This window comes from Netta rufina, assembly GCF_964035555.1.
Source record: "Netta rufina genome assembly, chromosome: 8".
Lineage (NCBI taxonomy): Eukaryota > Metazoa > Chordata > Aves > Anseriformes > Anatidae > Netta > Netta rufina.
In genome coordinates, this window is record NC_140131.1 from 28979863 (window position 1) to 28993679 (window position 13817).

Genomic DNA, 13817 nt, shown 5'->3' on the forward strand with positions numbered 1-13817 from the left:
CTAACTGCCTCCTGTGCTGCCCTAGCTTATTTGCAATCCATTTGTTTCTTTGCCTTGAGCTGTTTGGCTTCTTTAATAAATATGCTTTAATACCCAACAGATTTCAGTCCTCTGTAAGATCTTTCACTTTTCAACCTCCATATTAAACATGAATTTGACTACAATAGACTAAAGCCAATACTCTGATATTATTTTAGCAATTTTTCTGCTATACTATGGACATCTGCTTACCAGAAGTTACAGGCTGTCTTTATTTTATGTGGTGAGGACCTGGACACTGCTCAGTTTGCACATAAAACAATCCGACTTCCTTCTGCTTTGGTTACTAACCAAGAATTTTCTAAGCATTTGATTCTCTCACCAATCAAAGTTCAGATAGGTGTTCATCACATTCTTGACTGGACATAAAAATAATAAAAAAAAAATCATACAGGTAGGTACAATATGCTCTCTTAAAATTATACCTAAAATGATGCCTAAAACACTGATGAAACTAATGATATCTACTAATGACTAAAACCAGAAGATAAACTAATGAAAGACATGACATATTAACCAGACATAGAACATGACAACCAAGTACAATCTGCCAATTTCATTTAAGGGTATTTTTTCTGACACCGGGTAATTAATCTGATATTACTGTGTACAATCCATGTCTAGGATGCCAAACACATCTTCAGAAGTTCATATAGACCATTTTGATGTAACAGCAGAGAGTACAAAGGCACTCAAAACACTGAAAAACAGCAGGAGTTGGGGACTGGAGTGTTTCCCAGCAGAGCTCTATAAAAACAGAGAACAATTGTGATAAGCTAAATTCAAAATAAATTCCCCTCATTAAAAGCATAGAAAGTTTCAGAGCAATCTTTTTCTATTAGCCCCTTCTATTGTGTAGATACTTCTGACATTAAAAAAATATGTGCCACATCTGTAGTATGTGCAACTCAACAGGTGTTCAGTTTTCAAGTAATAAACAGGAGTATAAAAAGTATACATTCAAAACCAGGACCACCTACATAGTCCTGCTTTTCTACATTTTTATTGATACTGTCCACATTTATTATATGTACATTGCACATGCAGTCTCAAATGCTTATTCACATACAGGAAATCTGATAATCTATATATTGTTTAGGCCTCACAAGTATAATAAATTCTTTCAATTTTCTGCAATACATAAATAGGAAGAAACCAGTAGAAACCACAAAGAGGAAAATTGCTTACCACTTGACTGCCCCCTGAGGAAGGCGAATTCTGCAAACAAACAAACAAACAAAAAGTAAGGAAATCTAGAAGTGTTCAAACTCAATGGTTTTGAAGACAGTTTTGTTGAAGACCACTATTTTTTTAAAAAAATAATAATAACAATAAAAAATATGCTGTGGGTTAGATTCAGACAGTTGAAGGAAATAGTTTTAGTTCCACATTCTCTTTATCCCATTTTACATGTGAAAATGTCAGCTACAACTGATGAAGGGGCAAAAGCCTATTTTTCTCTCATTCCATTATCACATTCCATACAGAGTTTCTCATCCCTGTATTTGAAAGAGGATTTAAAAAATTAGGAAGTGCTAAAAAATAAAAATGGAGGGAACAGTGTGAGGGGTCGGTGGGGGAAAAGAAGTAACCTGTAACTGAAAGACTCAAGAGTTGGGTTAATCAAAGCAATAAACAAAAACAAAAAAAAACAACACCAAAACCTAAGGATTAACCAAGCAGGACCTACAAAAACCTACACAGATAAAACAGGAATTCAAAACTGGAGGACAGCAAAATGTAACAAGGTCACTAACTGGAATGTAAAGCAAGACAGATTCAGATTTAAAATAACTGAAACCAAAAGAGCTTCCCCAACCAGAGGCTGTTTTCCGTATTTCCCATGTTTCCAATAGCAGTTTCTTTAAATATGCTCTAATACAAAAGGAACTAATATACAGTGTTATCTTCAAACCAAATCACCCAGAAATTGCTCTACCAACCATCCTTCTTTATTTACTTATTTATTTATTTATTTACTAAAAAAATCTATGATGTTAAAAGATTCTATGATGACATTTTTCTTACCGGTTTCCCAGAATAAGTGCTTCCTGAGTTAGAGTACCCCTGTAAAATATTAATAAGACATTTACTTTTGCTGTAGTAGACTACTCATGAACTGTTTAAAGAACATACATGAATCTAGAAAATGTCCTATATTAGTAGACTTTCATTTTACATTTTCCTTGCAATTTTTTCTCCCGTTTTAAGTGAACGGTCTCAAGTAAGCACAGCTACACCTTTTTTATTCCATTAACAGTTTCAGAAGATTTTCAAAGCCATGTATCAATCTGAGTGAACAACAAAATTTGAAACTGAAACAGCTACCCTGGTATTTAAATACATAATTCCTAACAAAATTATCCAAACACATTCCCCTAGACAAATAACAGATACATCAAAACGTTGTTGGTGGGAGGAATGAATGCAGCCTCACCCTAAGGTTGAAGTTTGAACAAAATATTCCAACTGTAATTTAGTGGCCAGTTTTCTCAGGCATTTATGACTTATTTACTATTGTAACATAATTTTAATTTTCAATTATATTAAACTATTTTAAATACTGTAATCAGCATTTCCGAATTAGTTGTGGTATACTGAAAAAAGAATGTCCTTACTGGCTTTCCTTGATGACCACCTCCATAGGAAGATGAACCCTGAAAATAAAAATAAAAATAGCCAGTTCGTTTTGACTTTAAGTTTATTTGTACTTCATTATATACTTGCTAACTGGAATAAAGGACCACAGGACAATGAAACGTATTTTGTGCCCAGTCACCCCAAAATCCCAGAGAGTAGCCTATGTGAATTAAGAATGCTTAGCATTGTCCTGTTGTAAATATTTGTTTGTGTGATGTATTAGTCATAGAAAGTTTAATTCAAATTCTTAAGGAGTTGATTTGTAGTTACAATGTATTCAATATATAGAAATGAAAAAAATAAGGTCAAATTATACATTAATTCATTTGGAATCAGTCTACAGTTAGGAAAAAAAGGTAAATTAAAATTGAAATGAAGAATGGAAAAAAAAAGGAAACGTTAAGAGTCTTTATGCTATAGCCCTATACAGCCCCAAAGAAAGCTCTAATAAGGAACATAATTTAAAATAAAAGTGAATACTGAAAAGCTAGTAATTCTACAAAATCTTATTTGGTCCTCTGGCAAAGTAGCTCTGCTTATTTGAATGTCATCGCCAACAAGAAATCTCACAGGCATTGACTCTAAGAAGTGGTACAATAATGGTACTCAAATATGGTACATAAAACATCTCTCCTTTATGATTTAGCTGGACGAAAATTAACAGTTGTGCCCACTTTTTAATGAACAGGTTCTATATGAACAGGTTTTATGTTCTATAAGAGAGAAACATGAAATAAGCACATTGCATGTGCTTACTTGTATCTCCTGCAATTGATTGACAAGAGCAAGGTCTAAATTACATGGTTGAAAATACTTAAAGGGAAAAGGTAAAAATAAACATAGTGAAGTAGCAACTATTGTGTCCTTCAAAATGAAAATATTTTCTTCAAAGGAAGCCAGGAATATTTTCAAAGACATATAGATATAAAGTAATTCAAAAAGTGATCCCTGAACACACAGTGTATGATTGCTGAATGAATTTAAACAGAAGTAACTGTTCGTGAAAGTCCCTTACTACAAATAACAGTCCTATAGTCTCATTCTGTTATTACTAAAAATAATCTAGAGAATGACAAAGTCCATTTACTGAGTTAAATGCTGGCAAAAAAATTAGGGAACTGAGTGAAAATAAATCTTGTGCTTGCATTTGTTGAGATTGTCCAAACACACTGCATATTTGTTTTGAGTAACTCTCAGAAAATGTCTGTAATTAATTGGCTACAATTTTTTCTTAAAAAAAAAAAAAGTAAAATGAAAAAACAGGCTTACCAGAAAAAACAAATAAACAAACAAAAAGTTGAACTTGAAAAGTTTTTACTTACTGGTTTACCATATTGTCGGCCTCCTGAAGAAGATGAGCCCTGTAAGAAGACAATCAAACACCTTTTAGTTGAATAAAAAACATCTTGTGTCACTGCCTTAAGACCATTTGTGCAGTACTTAGGACAAACTTACTTGAATGTTGTTTGAACAAAACTAACTGGGGTACTTAAAACCTCATCTATCTACTATACCTCAAAACAACAGCAATTTATTATTCTGAATCAAAAAAGCAGTGTATGATCAAAGATATGTTTTTCACAGAGCAGTAATTATAATAATATAGATAATTCTTTTATTCAACTTGCTGAAGCTACTTTAATAGATATTTACATATTGATCTACCTCAGATATTTAAGCTCAGTAAAAATGAATGCATCTTTCAGCATCAAATAACTGACCCGGAGAGTACAGGGAAAGCATTAGCAGTGATGGGAAGAGAATACACTCACCTGCCCACCATACTGGCTGCTTCCTGAGTGAGAAGATCCCTATAAATAAATAAATAAATAAATAAAATAAATAAAATAAAATAAAATCACAGAAAAAAAAATCCTTAAGTATTCACAGAATAATAGAATAACAACAGTTACTCCTTTTTGCTGTGCAGAATGAAATATCATAGAAAGACCTTGTGACAGGAGACAGCAGCAGCAATCTGGGAGTGTATTAATCTGAAAGGATGCAGTTGAAAAACTTCTGACTAATTCCTCTAAATTCTTTAACAGATGAAAGTAGTAAATTTGGCCATCACAGAACACCCGCTAAGACTACTCTTTGACAAATATATGGATTTCAAGTGCCTTTATGTATGGTTCTGTTCAAGAGAAGAAAAATTCTGCTTATGATTTTTCTGTTAGGTGAAGCATGCATACAGAGAGCTTTGAGTGTATTTTTTTCCTTATTATTTCTAATAAGTAAGTTGGGAAAGATGTGATTTGTTATGAAGCTTATAAAACCTGAGTTATTTAGACCTCTGTTCTCTCTGTGCTACAAGAAATCATTGACTAAATACAGTGATAGTGAACTCAAATGCTTTCCAGTGAAGTAAAAAGATTTTTTTTTTCCCAACAGAGTAATACTAATGAAAAATATGTTCTGCGCTCTTATTAGATAGGCATCTATTATATTTGTTAACTTTTTGGGCCAGTAATATTTCCTCTATCTGTAACAAACTACTAAGTCTACAAAAGGCACATAAGGAGCTGCTTACAGTGAGAGGTTTGAATTGCAGCTGAAGATTAGGAAAGAAGTATTATTGTGGGCAACACACTCAAATATGTATTTTCAGAGCAATATAGTAGTATATTTTGCATCATATTTCCAAGTACTTGGTCTAAAAAATTGCAAAAAAAATATGCTAACTAAGATTGAAAAATAACACAGAAAATAGATTTTTAACTGGTACCGTAGCCATGGGCAACAGAAACATGAAAATGGTTTAATTATCTCTTGAAGTAAGAGGCATTCAGAGGTAAAACAACTGAAATTATGATCTATTCACTTTCTTTGTATTGAATTTTGTTGCTGTTTTTTTCATTTCAGTTACTAACAGTCCCTGCATCGTATTTTTCATTTAATAAATAACAAGTAGGAATAAAGTCTTGAAAACAAAGAGTTGCTTGCCTGTCCCCCATACTGATTGCTTCCAGAATAAGATGAACCCTGTAAAAAAAAATAATAATAAAGTGAAATTTTGAAGCTTTGTATTTATTTTTTTTTTCTTTTTTTCTTTTTTTCTTTTCTTTTCTTTTATTTTTTTTTTTTTCCCCACTACTACCTGGCACCAAAAAATGGATCTAATCTAAACAATATTCTTAACACCAAGTAACTGAAAGAGTCTTATAGGTATTAATGCAGGTGGCAGATGACTACATCAGAGGAAGAGCACTGTTATGCACTACGTTAGTATTTTTTCAATGAGATAAAACCTGCAAAATATTTTCAAATATTTTTTCAAAGTAAACAGGTTTCTAAAACTACAATCTTGACTACTATTAAAATCTTGGCTCTGATAAAGTCAACAGACACTATAAAAAGATACGATTGAAATCTGAAGAGACTGATTCAATAAAAGCCAGATATACTCCATTAAAAGCTCTGTCCCTATCTCTGTGATTAACTTAAATATTTAATGGCTTCTGGGCGAATATGGCAACCAAGCCATGTTAATTCCCGAGAAGCTAATCCGTTCAAGTGTTAAAGAATAATTGCTTACCTGTCCACCATGGTAGCTGTTTCCTCCAAAAGAGCCCTATATTCAACAAAAAATAGCAATTGTTACTTTGTGTAAAATTCCATCTTATGTAGAGGAAAAACATAAGAGCATAAAAGCATCAAGAACATAATCTTGACTTATTGTGCCTGTGAAGAAATTCACACTGATTGCTAGTATACTTTTCTAGTTGGTTGATCAAACAAGTAAAGGTTTTAGTTTCAATTACTCCTTATTCCTTCACATTGGTTGCTTGCAAAGAGAAGCAAGCTAATAGTTTATATGCTGTTTTTAGCACTTCTGATACTCAGTGGTATACTCATGCAACATGTTTTTTGCTTGATTTCATAAGGTGAGAAAGAAGAAATTAAGCAATTTTGTCTATACTGTAGCAACAGATAACTGAATCCAGTTAAAAAACAAATTATCATAAAATTCAAAGCAGGTGGTTTTTGTTCGTTTTTAGTAGTTACAAAAATATAGAAAATACACTAAGACAGAAAAATGAAAATAGTAACCTTTAAAATAAATAAATAAATATGTTGCTCTGCTCCCACCTGAAAGCATTTTAAGCCAAGAATTTTATATTCAAGCTCACTATTTCAATCATTCTGTTAATAACCATCATAGAAAGAGCAGTATCACACACACATATACCAAAAACAGCAAATACGCTATGAGATACTTGGAAAACAGTTTCTCAGAAAACTTCTGCACCTCTCTTACAAACCAAATAAATGAAATGCTTTGAAGCAGTTTTTCATGTCTGGGTATTTTAGAGAATTGGCACTGGGTTTCCTTCAATACGACTGGAGAACATTACTATTTATTTTATCCAGGGTGGGGAAAGTGCAATTTATTTCCCCCCCCCCCCCCCCCCCCCGTTTTTTTTTTTAAATAGAAATGCATCTGGGTGGGTAGCTAGTTTTGAATACAATATTACAGTTGCAAGTCAATTAATATTTTAGTCCTTAGCAAGTTCAAAATCTCTCACTTAAGCACAATGCCAAACAACTATTATCATTTGTATAAATTCACGGGAAGAATTAATTCAAGTGTAGTTCCTTGGGAACATTCCAGTTACACATTACTATGGAAGATATACAAAGAATACTTACTGAGCTTCCACCAGGACACAGACATCCACCCTGTATTACATACAAAACAAACAAGTTTATTTTTTAAGGAGTACATGATTGGAAGAAGCTTCTGAATTAAAAAGTCAAACTCATATTTGGCTATAGCAAGAGAACAGACTCAAGTTCCTGCTCAAAGACTCACTCAGCACCTTCTAAAAATTATGTTCTTCTCTCTCCACTGTTCTTTCAGGCAAGTTGTGCACTTACTGTTTTTTTTTTTTTTTTTTTTTTTTTTTTTTTTTTTGTTGTCGTCTGTTTGTTTGTTAATATAATCTTTTTGTCATTTACTCTTACAGTGAAAACTATACTCCCACAAGGGCGCATAAAGAAATCTGAGTACAGAAAAAGTGTTGGTTATTCCTCTCCCACCTCCCCTGAAAAGAGGCCAGAGCAGCTGGAATGAATGCAATATTCTTACATGTTACAGATATTAGGGAAAACTTTGGCCTTTGGGTTCTCTGAATGACATGCAAAAGGAAAATAGCATGCCACCTAGGCTTTGGGCAAGAAGGACAGTGGTGAGAAAAAACAGTTCTTGTGAAGGAAAGATACACAGGTAAATTGGGAGTGCCTGTCACTAGCACAATTGACTGGTATTGAGAAAGAAAAGCCTACCTGTCCACCATATTGGCTGCCTCCTGAAGAAAAGCCCTAGAATAAAAATGAGAAACAAATTATTTCTGTGTTATTCAGTAACATTCTTGGTTGTTCTCTGTTCCTTAGCCTTTTAAACTGTTTCTGTTTAAAAAAAAAAATGGATTTCTTAGATCAAGGTTGAATTTAAGGAAGCATTTCCAATATAGTCACACAGACCCCTGTAGCATTTGCTCATATCATGGTATACCACATAGACCTGGATTTTGCAATCCTCAACACTTTTGCTTAAAGCTATGCTTCCTTAGATTTTTATTTTTTATTTTTCCAAACATTACTGAACAAGGTTTTCTTGATGAACTCTTTACCAGAACTGCAAATACTATGAAGGTAGAGATTTTACCTGTCCACTGTACTGCCTGCTTCCTGAAGAAGCTATACCCTAAAGAAATAAGGAAGCATTTATATTTGTTGCACATTCTTTAACTTACAACCTGTTATTGAAAAACACAATTTTATTTTCCATGGATTTAAAAGCCACAGGAATATAAACTCTTCCTTCATAACCATTTAAAAATATCTGTTGGTCTTTAAAATGGCTATATTTATAAATATTACAATAAAGTTTAAATCAAAGGGAGCTTCACACAAGTGCGAATAGTACAGCTACACTGTTTTTCTCAGAACAGGGAAAGAGAGAAAGGTGAACAACAGGAAAACAACCCAGAGAGAGAAAAACAGTTGTCACCTGTCCTCCATAATGTCTGCCACCTGAGAAAAATGGACCCTGACACAAAGATACCAATTATTATTTATATCAAAAAGCTTCTTTACAGAATTTTGAAAGAAACACTATTTTCTTTCTCTGTTGTACAATGAAGGATTACAGAAAAGCACTCCTCTTACTCCTTTATGTGTTCTATGCAAGTTAGGGACCATCTGTAACGTGAATCTTCCATAATACTGATAGTAAGGAGTGATCATGACCTATTATGACTCTATATGTAGTTGCATTTGGGGGGCATTTTATTTTGACTGAAAATTTATTTCTCATCTAATTTCCTTTCCAATAAATCTGATGAGAAATGTTTTCAGAGGACAAGGGCCAGTCTGTTGGGAGGTTTCACTGCATATGAAAGGCTCCCCGTAAGACTGGGCCAGAAACCTTCTTCATCCTCTTTCATTTCACAAGGGCATAGAACACCTTCCTTTAACAACTCCTAACCTTCTCCCATTCCCTTCCTGAGGCACGTTGTTTCTCTGATACCAGCTCTGTACTTGCGTTTTGCTAAGGGAGTTGAGGTGTTCCATTGGTTGAAGTAGAGGAGGAATGCAACTCGATTCCACACTTCTTACAGTGAGAACTAAGAAACCATAACAGTAGTAGAAGGCAAGAAGGTTCTAGAATGAGGAGTGTAAGTCAGAGGCTACAACAGAAGTACTGTCCTTTCATATTTTTTTATTGTTTCAGATCACGATCATTAGAAACCTGATGATCTATAGTCATATTAACAGAGCTTACTCAAAATTATATTTTTTGCAGTCAATACAAAAGTAGTGAGTTATGAGATAGAAAGTGTGTGTGTTAGCATAAGAACTACACAGGAAGAGATTCTCACCTGTCCTCCATACTGGCTGCCTCCTGAAGGAGGTGAACCCTGAACAAAAAGAATTAAGTGTTCTTTATGGCCATGTTATAGTACTCCTTTGTACCACCATCCATACAAAAGAAAGGTACCCCATTTCTTTCACTGCAAAACTATGAGTCGGATTAACCAGACTGTGAAAATGTCTGATGCATCTACCATGATGCATCAGAAATTACATCTCCTAAAAACTCTCTTGTGGTTTTGTATCATGTACATTTACAGTTACTATAAGCAGCAAACTAAGTAGAATATAAAAATAACCAATCTTAGAGTAGTCTCTTACACAGAGAACTACTTATTATCTTGTATAAATTCATAAATACCAAAAGGGAAGAATTCTCACCTGTCCACCATACTGGCTGCCTCCTGAGGAAGGTGAACCCTGAATGTCAACAGAAAAGAAACTGAAACTTTACATCCATATAATGAGACTTTAAAAGTTTTTGGTCAGCTTCACAAAGTATTTATTTCAGAAAGACGTGGCATCTTACCCCAAGGGACTGTATTCACATACACACACTTTTATGACCTAGTCCTGCAAATTTCTGGAGCCATATGACTCAACCATGTATTTTACATTCTATTTCTTCTTAGTCTTAAATATGGTCTTCATCTAAACTTGTTTAGTTTAATCACAGTAGCAAGCACAGTGCTATATTGAAAGACTTTCTAGGATTATAGACTAATATAAATTAAGTTAAAGGTGGGCAGACATCGAATGAGATACAAGTTATGCTTAGGTAAAAAAAATGTAAGTGGGGACTATTAATGCTTACTCGTCCACCATAATGGCTGCCTCCATAAGATGATGGTCCCTGGAAAAATATTGAAAATTGTTTTTTTCTGTTTCACAAGATTTAACAGAAAACAAGGTAACTCATGGATATGAGAATACATCTGCATTTTGTTCTTTTACTGTTTTGTTTATAATCTTCACAAAATAAACTCTGCATTTTCATTTTCTTTAAATTCACAATATTACTAGAGAATAGATCACTAAAAATGTTCTCAAAATTTTAAATTGCGGCAGCTATCCTGATAATCATTTAGTTGATAAGAGTCAAATATTGTTAAGAAAAAATAATACAGAAATATTAAAAGTAAGAGCTTACATGTCCACCATAACGGCTAGTTTCAGAGGAATATGAATCCTGTAAAAAATGCCAAAGAAGTGAATTATTTGCTGTAGGATTTCCTTAAATCAAACCACTACTATCCCAGGACAATAGGAGCAAGACAACAAGATAAGAGGGAAGACAGGTTAGTAAGACTTTCGGTATGCTCTAATGACTAGAGTTCAAGCCTTACCACATAACTTCAGGAAATACTTGAATTGCCAATCCATACTGAATTTTTTACTTTTAAAACACAAGCACTTTTGTTTCTCTTGATAGCTGTACACTGCAATGTCACAGTACTCCTGAAAACATTTTCTCTTTTGTTCTGCAGACATGATAAGGCTTACATACCTTTCAAAAGGTCACAACGGAAATTATTTTCTACCTTGCCTCACCATGTACCTCAAGATTCTCTCTCAGAGAAATAACAAATAATTTATTATTTCAGAGAAATAACAAATAATTTCTTCATGCACAATCTAGCACACGCCCCTTTATGCTTATGAGACAGGTGCTAATGTGATGAAAGATATTTTGTTGGATATGTGATTTTTCTCCAAAAGAATCCTTGCTACTGCAGATGATGTAGAATAAAACAAAACAGCATTCACCTTAAATCAAACTTCTTTGTCAGCAATACAAGCAGCATGACACCAGAACATGCATCTTTGAAACAAGCCTTTCTGCCTGGACATTTTTTGTTGTTGTTGTTTTGTTTTCTGTGACTCAGATTCTTTATTTCTGATGAATGATCATATGTCACTGTTATTGATAATGTTTTGATGATACTTATCATGATTCACAATTCTTTTATGTCACCACGCTTGTAATTGTGAGTTTGAATAAAAAATGCTGCATTCTGGTTCATTGTTTCCCACATCTATTTTTTATGTGACCATCATCATGCAAGTTCCCCCAAAATGAGGGCAACTAGTTGCTCAGAATGCCATCATGTACTGCTTTTAGGATGTACCAAACTCAACAAATTTAATTTACTGAGTTTTTGCTCTCTAAACAAAGTTCCCACAAACAAACTGAACTCAACAGAGTTTTTGAATAACCATCATTTTGCAAAGTGTCAGGGTGGCTCTTCTTTCTGAATGAGTACTTACTTGGCTACTGTAATAGCTGCCTCCAGAAGAAGATGTGCCCTGCGGAAGAAAAAAATATCAGTTATTTTTCTCTAACAGAACTATTTTAAGGACTTCTGGGAGGACAATAGTACATGCAGTTCTATTTTAACTCTTTTTCTTGAGTTTAAAATCCACTCAAAATGTAAAGTCTATCCTTCCCTATTTTGCTAACATGTCTAGAATTCAATGTGTACCTGTCCAGTAGAATGGCTGTCCCTAGAGCACTTTTAGAGGAGAAATATCAGTTATTTCACTTCAGAGGATCTGACTGAAGGACAGGCAGTTTATTTCTTTCAGTTTAAAAATCAGTGAACACGCTGAAGAATGACACACCCACAAAAAAGCTTTTAATATTCATTCTTGCAGAGTACTATGGACCTTTTGAATACTACTGTTTTTCCACAAGATCCGCTAAGCCTCATTATGAAACAAAACTGTTTTGTGTCTAGTACATAATGTTAAACACTTGTCAGAAATGTGTCCTTCATAAGGAATCCTTACTGTGCAAAATGGCTTTCCAATTGCGCTGTAGAGAAGATACTAAAAGACAACATTCTGAGGTGGACCCCAACATACAGCTGGGGGAGAACTGAGACCTACATTAAGTATACACAAGCCGTTTTCCCATGCTGAGGTACTGGGTACATCTGTGCATTGTGGATTGGATCAGGAGTGTACCATTGAGATGAAATTCCTGGTAGCACCCACTCACTACAGTTTGGTTTGCATCATGAAGTGGTCTTGGAGGGAATGAATTAGATGCCTTTCAGGTGAAACTAAATTGGAAGATGTTCTTTAGGGACACAATGCCTTTCAGTAGTAAACTGCCTTTTCATCCACAAGACTAGAACTAACCCTTCTGGAAATGTGTATAGTGTGGCCATCAATTCATCAGCAATGACCGTTTCACTCTGTATATCTGTTTCTATAAGTTTGCAGTAGTTGTTCATGTATACAGAGCTGCTAAGTTCGCTCACTCTATATACAACCCCCGATTCAGACCCGCTCTCTGAAGATGGCCAAGTCAGTATGAAAAAACCTCAGTCCTAATCAGAAGATTGAAAGAAAGCAAACTCCACCATAATATTAAGGATGTAGAACACAGACAAGTTAGAATATTTTCCTGACTGTAAATCTATACACAGTCCTCCTTACAAGAGAGCACAAGGCTAGTTCTATTTATCCCACAGTATTAATTCATACGGTGCATTTATGTAGCTGCATCTAAGCTGGCTTTATACCAGCTAGCAGACTGACAAGAATGCCACAGAGTTCAGTGCTAGGTACAGAAAGATCCCAGTGCTTTTTTTTTTTTTTCCTTCTAGTACAGCACATATGGAGTTCCAGTGACATGTACTGCGTGACTTTCTAACTCATGAGAACAGAATTGGTCTTGAGAATGCTGTAAAACAGGTCTCTCCTGCAAAAAGAGTTCTTATCCATATGAGGTGATTAAGATCACAAAATTACTGATCAATGAAATACTAAACTATTTCTTGCAGTGAATGATCTGAGAGGAATACAAAACAGATAAAACTAAAATATCCCTAGGGGATATTTTGACATCATTCCAAGGAAGGCAATGGAACTGATTCCCAAAGTAAATATTTAAATTGTTATGTACCTGTCTTTCTGCCAAACATTTTCATTCAAAGACTTCTGTTTGAATGAATAATATCTCAAATGGAAAGAGAAATTGAATGATGCAAGAAGGTCCTGTGTATATTTTAAATTGTAACTAATTAATTTTCAGAAGTGTTTAACTATTCATTATTGACTCTTTTTAGTCTCTCTAGACATCACATTGACAGAAGAACACAGGACACACTTAAGAGGTGATGAACACTGCTTACATTTGCAGAGGAATTGCTTCTCAGTGAGGTAGGTGATCCACCCTGTGGGTAAGGAGGAAAAAAAAAAAAGGTAAAGTAAGTTATCCTTTGCTTTGTCTTTAATCAAACTAAAAATGA